The 8109-nt window shown below is 29.8% G+C and overlaps 1 protein-coding gene across 1 annotated transcript in view; it reads right to left on the reverse strand.

The window, feature by feature from the left end:
- Positions 1 to 6258, reverse strand: part of LOC106685639 (scavenger receptor class B member 1) — a 162074-nt gene extending 155816 nt beyond the window's left edge. Inside the window, exon 1 of the mRNA XM_014428432.2 lies at positions 6165 to 6258. The gene's annotated coding sequence lies outside the window, so the exon portion shown is untranslated. The remainder of the gene's footprint in view (positions 1 to 6164) is intronic.
- Positions 6259 to 8109: the final 1851 nt, after the last annotated feature.

The raw sequence follows: 8109 nt of genomic DNA on the forward strand, positions 1-8109 counted from the left end.
TTTTTTTTTACTTTTATCATCCCATAGGCGTTGATGACCAGAGGGTTTTACGCCTTTAAGCAAAAATCAACAACAACAACAATAGAAATTTGGTACAGCAGCGTGATTCTGACCAAATCACATCCTTGTACAACCATTTCTCTAGTGACATTATTCCTTACTATGTATTGCACCCCTGAACCTTCATTGGTTATAGCAATATAGATTTAATTAATGTATGCAGTTTCAATATTTTATATGTAACTTTCGTTTTATAAGATTCTATTAATTAAACCATCTTTTTAGAGAAGCCATACGAGTCAAAAAAAGGTTTTGATGAAACAAACAAAAATTGGCTCAATACTACAATTTGAATAAATATAAATTAAACTGTAATCTATAATTAAACCCTTAAACCCTTTATAAAAATATTATATTTTGTATTATCCAAAATATGTATCTATGACCAAATTTAACGGAGGTGATAGCTGGACCGTAAGTAAACATATTATGTTTTCAATAGTAAAATCTTTATTAAGGAGTTTAAACAGATTAAAAATAAAAAATGATTAATTTCCATGGAATAGATATGTTTTAAGGATTGTTTTGTGGGAATCCTAATATTGTCCGTCTATGTTTATTCAAAGGATAAGATATTCTAGTTGTTCATTCCGTTAAAAAAATAAATATTTCTTTGATAAGAAAGAGATATGATCTGATTTATATCCACGTATGTGTAAAATCTTTTGACATTATTTATTAATTCACACCTGTTTTCAGGTTGTCTTCTAAACTTACCTGTTTGTAACCGCTACTGACTTATATTGATCTCATTGGTTAGCTAATGAGATCTCTCATCCAGCTCCTTTTTTAGTCTTCCGTATGTGTTGTCGGGAATGTTCATGGTAGCTAACACACATCTTGTACTATTTTTTCCCCTTTTTTATCACGTATCGGCCACTAAGGACCACGTGAATATCAATGGTTAGGCTTCTTTGGGAGTCTTCATTTTCTTTCTTTCCATCGCAGTTTCATGATCCGCCTTTCCTTTCTTTGTTCGGACCACTTCGTACCCATTTTTTTCCTCTTCCGATATTGGTGAGAGTTTTTGATGTTTTCCTATATGTGTCTCTATCTAGACAGTCGGTATCTGAAATTCTAAGTCTCTTTAATTCCTTCCCCATTTGCCTCGTGTATCCTCCCATGTTTTTGTACCTAAAATTTATTTTAAAGATCTTCTTATTCAATCTTTCCTCCGTCATCCTCTTCATGTGCCCATAGAACATCAGCCTTCTGATTCTTATCTCGGTTTCCAGGTCTTTGATGTTTCCTTCTTGTGTTTTCCTGGGCCCATAGATTTTTCTTAAGATCCTCTTATCTATTTTTAGTAGCGTTTCCAAGTTGGGTAAGCATGTGGTCTCCATCCCGAATAAAATCACAGGCCTTATCACAACGTGGTAATGTCTTAACTTTGCATTGGAGGAGAGGTTCTTCTTATTGTAAATTTTAGCTATTTAAAAGCTTAAATTTTCTAATTTGATGTTTTTCTCTCGGATGGTCTCTTTCTCAGAATCGTTGTGACAAAACTAGTCTCTTTTATTAGAGTAAATAATAATTTTACACTTAATAAATTTTTTATGATCTTCAGGTTCAGTTAATAATAAACCAACGATATTTAGGCACCATTTCGAGATTCTGATGTTCACATTGTCACACTCTTCATTAATTTTTTTTTAAATTCTATTAACTAATTATTAACACTAAAATGTACAAAACACGGATATAATCCGGATAAGTACGGTTTTACTTTTTAGTCCTATGGTTTATTAAATATTGAGGAATATTTTATAAAAATAACTATTACGAAAAATATAACGATAGAAACTATAATATAATATATTATACAATATAATATATTAAAATGAAATAATAATGTTTGAGTTGATTGGGAGATAGTTATGGAAGGAATGATACCTATTCGGGACTTGAACGGATACATATGGCAGGAGTGGCCAACTTCCCTGTATCGGTGTGAATTGCATACTGTGTTATTTCAGTATCAGGTGCATTCCAACGAGGTATGGGTAGATAAGTAGTATATATGTTCAAAACTATGTTTTCGAGACATAGGCTCATGAAGAAAATAAATTTCCAGACCCAACTTTTGATAGCAGCATTCCGTACATGCGCAACCTAAAATGTCGATTTTCCAACAATTTTTCAAGATAGATTTTTACTAAATTGAAAAGCAATTTAATTTTTTTATCAAGTTAAATGTTGACAATCAAGTACTATTTGTTCATAAATTTGAAAAAGTTATAAAGCTCCACAGTATTTGGTTTTTTTGGGCCAGGAAAATGTATCATGAAGCATCAATATGACTTACTTTTTTGCTAATTTACCAATAGCTGAGTACAAATCGTTCTGAAATAAAGGTATACGGTTTATCTAGTAACGTAAAAAAACAACAATAATTATTTAATGGGCCAACAAACTCACATCTAGGAGAATTATAAGAACATGGATAATTAATAACTGTTGATACATATGAAATATTGCTAGAAAGTTATGTCTTCTACAATCGCCTCATTGTCTTTTTGGATGATTTTATTTCTGACAAAGTAAGAAGTATTTTACCAAGGATTTTGGATTGGATGTTATTAGGTTAGGAGAGGAATTCGATGGTTATAGTGGAGCCCATAAAGCTCAACTCCGTAAGTACCAACAGCCCTTGATATAATCATACAATCTTTTGTAATTGATTGGAAATTTGGACCGTTTGTTTATTGAGTGCAGCAGATGGAATCGACGTGAAGTTGTCAGTCTTTTCAGTCTTGTGTGAGAATACCAAATTAATCGTTTTTCAATATTCAGTCCGCGCAACCGGACTGTCTTTCTTTTAGTAATTACTCATGATCAACGATCTTCGTAATAGTTTTATAGATAATAATAATAATGAAGGCCTAACGAACCCGAAGGTTCTTTGCCGATACCACTAATCGCTCTCTACATATATCCTTCCAGTGATGCTCCTCCAATCCCAATTCTACTAAATTAGTTTTAACGCAATCCTCCCATCTACGTTTCGGTTTACCTCTCGGACGTTTACATGTCGGTTCAGTGTTTATTAATATTTTAGGGATCTGCTCGTTACTAAGCCCTACAACCTTATACGCCCCGATGCTATAACTTGAATTATATTTACCGGGTGTAGGTAATTTATTAAGTAGTTGTGTAGTCTTCTAAATTCTTCCGTTAATTCATCCTTTCTCAGTCCGAATATTTTACGTAATATTTTATTTTCGAAAACTTTAACGCGCGGTTCATCCCTTAGTGTAAGCGGGTGTGAAGTAGAATTGAACGCTCTACTCACATATTTTTTAGTTTACAAATAATTTTATAGATCTATGAAAAAAAATTTAAACCACTAAGAATCTAAATTTTTTGAAACCCAGTCTCATCGCACATTTATCGCTATAAATGAGAACCCCCATTATTAATTAATGAAAAATTAACAATTACAATTCACATAATTGGCAAGGGACCGTGGGGCAGGTCAGCCCTGAACACGCCGGTGTCGTGCAAGGGTAGTAGTTTAGCAGCGCCAGACCCTCACCTTGACATAGCTTCAACTGGCGGCACAAAGTTATCCAGTAGCATTGGACGCTGTCAGCACGTTAATTAGTTTATTTTAATTTTACATAAACAAGATTTAATTTGTGAGTTATTATTAACAAATAAATATAATTTTGAAATTATATATATCACTGCTCCGGTTCAACAGTATAACATCTCAAAAAATAGTTATTTTGAGATATGAATGCAATCTTAGCAATAAGGGTAAGATCTATCCAGTTCAAAACTGTAATATCTGGAAATATATTTTTCATTAAATTTTATGACATATGTTTTACTATTATTATGTGTTTGTTTTTGTTTAGTGGCGAAACAATCATTGGCCAGTAACACCATTTATATCTTATTTAATTTACCTTATATTTATTTTTTTTTTTTTCCGGATGTTATATTGGTGTCAGTAAACCTTTTGATTTTAAACACTGAAAAACTAATTTTATTATTAGTTATCATCATCTCTGAGGATTTTTCAAATATCTGGGTTTAATCCTAAGCAATTGAGGTCTGATCTTAAATATGGCTAATTGTCATATTGTGTGTTATATGTTGGCGTTTGTTACTATTATTCTGTTTTTTTTTTACTGTATAGATGTTATCCTTGTTGCTAAGATTATATGGATATCTAAAAATAACAATTTTTTTTAAATCTAACTCTGTTGAGCTGGGGCTGTGATATATACCACAAAAAATGAAAATATCAAGCGTACAATTTCGACCAAAATATGATTTATTAAAGTAAAAAAATATCTGACAATCGAGCAATGACCAAATCACCTCCTTGCACAACCGTTGGTATAGTAACAGCACTTCTTCTAGTAAATTGAATTTTTTTTGCCCATATATATTATTACACTTGCATACATTTTATTAATTTTTGATTTTTAAATAAAAAAATTCTTAGAATTAGATTTCCGATCCAAATTATCAATTATAGAATGAAATCCTTGGAATAATTTTTATACTTATATGTATTTTAGCAACCTTAATATTAATAATAAATTGATATTTCTAGCAAGATAGGTTTATTTATTTGTTTTTATCTATTTAATTATTATTATGTCACCTGTGCTTTCTATTTCGGAAATATACCAGTAATAAGTTTTCACAATGGCTGTAAAACTTTTTTTTTTTTTTATATATAAATTTTGTTTTAAATACTTAAGTGAGATTTCAATGTCATCCATTTGATTATTTGAACTAATAAAAAATATTATATTTTTAATAAAACAATTATTAAAATTTTTAATGAATTCTTCAAGAAAATTACTGTTGTTTTAATATGTTTAAAAACTATAGCATATTTCAACCCTCACTGAACCATATCAAACAATTTATCAATTGATAACGTGAAAAAACTATTAAAAAAAAAATTATTGTCATAAAAAAAAATCATCTAACAAATCCAAAATTCTTCATGAGATTAAGCGACAAAGCAATAAACAAGGGAGCCTTATACTCTTCTACTATATCGGATGATTCTTCGAGATGTCTGAAAAGAATAAGGACCCACGATCTCAGTATCTACATCATTGGCCACTTTTAACCGTATCTTTTAGAAAACACATTCAATATAAATAAAAAAAAAATATTTTACAAAGATTCAAAATTTTCTTAGGTTTAAATGATTAGAAAAAAAATGAGAATTCTTGATTTGCTATAATGTATGTTTCATATAACATTTTCTATAACGAGTTTATAGTTTTTTAGAGTTTATCCAAGTAATTTGAAATTAAAAAATATATGAAATATTTATAAATGTTTAGTTTTAATGATTAAAAAATTAAATAAAAATGTCTTCAGTTTTTCCTAATCATAAATAAATATCATGATTTTCCTAATAATCGATTTATTTTCCTCATCAAATTCTCCTATTTGTGCATTATCACCGACAGTCATCAAAAATTGTATTCTGTATTCTGTTTTTTATTTACTATTTATTTTTTAAAATTTCTATCTGGCTTTTAAGAAAAATAAAATCTCACTAGTTTTACTTATATGAAAATGTTATATTTAAATTAATATAAAAAATTGTATGAATTCTTGCTGTATTATTATTTTCATTCATAAATATTCTATAATAATTAAATGAGAAAATGTTTATTTTATCATGTGTATTTAATTTTTAAATTTAGAAATTTTATGTAACGGTTTTATTCTTTTTTTTTTAATGAAATTTATTTTGATGCCTGATACTTTTTTAATTCTTTATTTTTAATACGGTTTTTTTTGTGGTGTTTAAAAATGTCTTTAACTAATAATTAATAAATATTTATAGTTTTCTTATTATCCACATAAAATCTTCCCCTCCCTCCATGAATATTTCTTCATCATTCATAAAAATGTCTTCAACTTTTCTTTATGATTAATAATTATTTACAGTTTCCTAATAATCCCCTATATAATTCTCCTATTTGTGCATTGTTATCACCTACAATCATTAAAAATGTTTCATTTATTCTTGATCTATAGTATTTATTATTATTTTTTTTCCTGTAAAACATGAAGAAGAAGCCTGCCTTATAATACTAAAGATGATATCTTCGCCTTACTTGTTTCCTTGTCCCTCGTCGACGCGAAGAGCGGTAGGTCAGAGACGTGCGAGACTGACGGTCGGAGGAGTACTGATACCAATTAGGGTCAGCGGGTGGTTAGTACATTCGTGGGCCCCACTCCTTTCCAACCCCCTGGTGGGGGACTTCGTCTCAGCCGGTATTGTCTGTCTAGCTTATTTCATACAGTAATGTCTTATCGAAATTTGTATTTCTTCGATGTATACACACAGTGCATCTTTTTTTTTATATTTTAACAGACAGTTCCGTATAACGGAAATCCCCCCCCCCTTATCGATGATTTTATTGAGGTCCAGGCCTCTATTACGGAATCCCTCCATTCCGGAAGGGGAAATAAATTTTATTCCCTACCAGCACTTTTCACTGCTCTATAACGGACACAAATTTGAAACTATAAATGTTCAAACTCAAGATTCCTAAAATAAATTTTGAAAAAAATTTACATAACAATGTTTTCCCCGATTATATTACAACATTTTTATTTTTTATTTATTTATAAATATTACAATCTACCACAATCTTGGGCAATAAGTAGTTGTGATAAATGAACAAATTTATACTAAAATTAAAAAATAAAATAAAATATCTCTCTATATAGATATAAACAGAAATATGAATAAAATGAACATACTAACTGATATAACAATAAAATAATAAAATAAGCAGTAATCATAAGCAATATGAACCATATTTACACTCTCGACCTGAGGATTCCCGAATTCACTTCTAAGCATGACAAGTAAAGAAGGGCACTTCGGGATAGAAGTCCACAGTCCTCTCACCACGTCTCTTGTAATGAGCCAGTGGAGGCTGGGTAAGTGCGTTAAGATATATTACAGCGAAATAGAATATTAATTATATTTATAAAATATAAAGTAAGCATTAAATATTTTATATACTCATGTATGTGGTTATTAAATCACGAATAAATTATTTTTTTAAATTAGTGAGAAAATTTAAACAATATATTTCGTATAAAGCAAGGAGATTAATTTGTTGTTATGATTTTTTTATTCTGAATATCCTCTTCATTTTATTGGAAACTTTGTTCACTTATTTTATTATGGATTGTTGACAGTACTAACAAACATTTAGAAATTTTGTAGTAGTATTTAATATTTGCAAAGGAAAAAAAATAAATTGACACCTCTCTCAAAATTTTAGGGTATATTTTTTAAAACAATTATAATAAAAAAATCATCTATGAACTGCCCAAACCTTTTAGTAGAAGAAATCAAGTGAAGAAAAAAGGCAGTTATTTCACTCCCATTTTTTATTACTTTAATGAAAACTATGTATAATTACTAGTCTAAATTAATGATTCAGCCAAGTGCAGTCAGGCCAACTGACTTCAGTTGGTAGCAGAACTTCATTCTTACAAGCCTGACGAAGCCCTGCAAAGTGAGGGGAAACGTTACAATAAATATTTTTCTTTGACAAGTTTGATACCTTTATTGACCGTCACTCGGACTATCTTCCTCAAATCTACTTCACACTATATTTTTCCAATTTTACGTAGTACTTTATTTTCAAAAAACATAAGGCGCTGTTCTTTCTTTAGTGTAAGAGACCACTTATTGCACCACAAAAGTGCAACCGTTGGAAGGATGATAGTTTTGGTTTTCACCAGAATGCAGGAGCTTAGCAATTTCGAAATTAAAAAATAACAAGCATTCCCTGCTTTTAATCTCGCTTTTATTTCCTCATTAATTTTGTTTTTTCTAGTTACCATAGAACCCAAATACTTGAACCTATTTCCTCCTATATCCGTATTACCAAAATTGCTCCTGTTTCTACTGCTAACCACATATTTTGTTTTATCCGTATTTATTTCGAGAAATAGTTCCTTATTAGAGTTTATCAACGTAGTTGGTGATGATAGCATACCCAAGCACCTGTATTTTACCTGTTTACTTATTTATAT

This window comes from Halyomorpha halys, unplaced genomic scaffold (assembly GCF_000696795.3).
Source record: "Halyomorpha halys isolate HHAL.00 unplaced genomic scaffold, Hhal_1.1 Scaffold719.1, whole genome shotgun sequence".
Taxonomy (NCBI): Eukaryota; Metazoa; Arthropoda; class Insecta; order Hemiptera; family Pentatomidae; genus Halyomorpha; species Halyomorpha halys.